This window comes from Sipha flava, unplaced genomic scaffold, assembly GCF_003268045.1.
Source record: "Sipha flava isolate LNK unplaced genomic scaffold, YSA_version1 0_pilon_pilon, whole genome shotgun sequence".
In the NCBI taxonomy this organism is placed as follows: domain Eukaryota; kingdom Metazoa; phylum Arthropoda; class Insecta; order Hemiptera; family Aphididae; genus Sipha; species Sipha flava.
In genome coordinates this window covers 5,242,204-5,244,022 of record NW_020271713.1, presented here as the reverse complement: position 1 = coordinate 5,244,022, position 1,819 = coordinate 5,242,204, and the positions used below count along the sequence as shown (strand labels likewise).

Here is a 1,819-nt window from a genome sequence, read left to right as displayed (position 1 = left end):
TAGTAGTAGTAGTAGTAGTAGTAGTAGTAGTAGTAGTAGTAGTAATAATAATGTCGTCGTCCGTGTTCAAGTCGAGAAAGGGCCCGTTTCTGGTCCAACGCATAATCAATTATTGCGTCGTTTTTATTTTAGTTTTATATTTTAACCCAATTGTTTTGTCGTATCCGGTAAAGCATGATAATTAATCAAAGCAACGAGTTTCCGCAAATCCCTTTGATTCCAAATGTCATCTGCAGGGGGTCGGGAGTGTGACCGCGTGACGGCGTTTCGAGTGGGCGGGTGGGTATGCACGCCGACTGGAGAACATTATTATTTACCCGTTGAGATTACACTCGTCGCGATCCGTCTGAATAGAGGTACCTATCCGCGCGATAATATCATTATTCGTTCCGTGATATTCCGTTGCTCTCGACTACATTTGTAATGAACACAGTGCTCGGCCGTCGTTACCTGCCATGCGATTGTATTGTTGTGATTACACGCGTCCGTTTTAAATAAATTGTTAACGAACATTCTGCACTGGAAACGTATTTTTCCCCTATTGCCGTTCGTATTCCAATCCACATCATGAGTAACATACCTATGTATACGGTCCGAGTGGTTAATTTTGTCAAGCGGCCATCCTGCGTGTTATTGAAAACAATATTTTTATACAACTCGAATACTGTCGTCAATGTCATGCAAAAAAATTACACTCTTTCGAGTCGATTACTTTTTTCTTAACACGAATTTTTAATCTTCTATGAACATTTTTTCACTTTTGATTTTATAATAAAAATAAAACACAGTATAATGAAATACGAGCAAGTATTATGTACAGATTTACAATACAAAAGGGGCTACAAAAGAAGCTCGGCTCCTCTAAATATGCCACTGAATCTTGTATACATTTTATAACGTATACTACGGTTTTTGATGGTCTCTCCCTTTCCCAAGAATAACTAATCTTTTAGTTATATTATAATATAACGTTTTCTGTTGGCGTACACCACAAATGTTTATAATATGATTTAATTATCATGATTCATTTTAAAGTTATTTAGAATCTGATTCGTTTAACGCTACGGATGAAAATTATATAACTATTAACACTTCAATTCTTACAAGTTAGTGATGAGCTTCTCGAGCCTTACACAAGCTTTCCAATATTGTATAAAATAAAAATTCGAAGAAAATATGTTTTAAAATTGATGTGTTTACATTTTTTCGTTCATAAATTATTTTTACGTTTAGATAATAGGTCTGTATATAACGATTAAAATATTATAAGTATATTACACTAAACACCAGCCGTGTTTGACATTTGGAGGGGTTAAATAAGGATGTGAACGAGTTTGAGATCGAAAATTGAGTGATTAGCCGTCAAGCAAGTACTTGAGGTTTTTAAAATTTTATTTATTTATTTTTAATAAGTTCGCGCTGAATGTGAATGACGTAAATGGGGGAATGTGTTAATCGAACCAAGGATAACTATTCGCGGCACATTTTTATTTTTTATTATATTTTTCATGTTTATTTCGGTAGCATTAGCGGTAACGTACAGAAAAAATGGAAAACATGTAACCTAAGTTGAAAAGTTCGATCGTCTCGAACTGTGCTTTTCCACCTTGTCGACTGAAATACACATTTTCATTGCTTTATTTTCCGAATGGGGTTGAACGGGTATAGAAAAAAAAAACACTCGAAATCACTTGGATTTTGCGTGTTGTGAACACATAAAGGAAAAAAATCATCAAGATCTGAGGTTCCTTTATTATTATTTCTTTTTCTTTTTATTATTATTATTATTATTATTATTATTATTATTATTATTATTATT

General features: G+C 33.6%; 1 protein-coding gene across 1 annotated transcript in view; it reads left to right on the top strand.

Moving 5' to 3' along the window:
- The window catches only part of LOC112694382 (fez family zinc finger protein 1-like), a 47,187-nt gene that overhangs the window by 31,863 nt on the left and 13,505 nt on the right, over window positions 1-1,819 (top strand). The gene's annotated exons all lie outside the window — the stretch shown is intronic.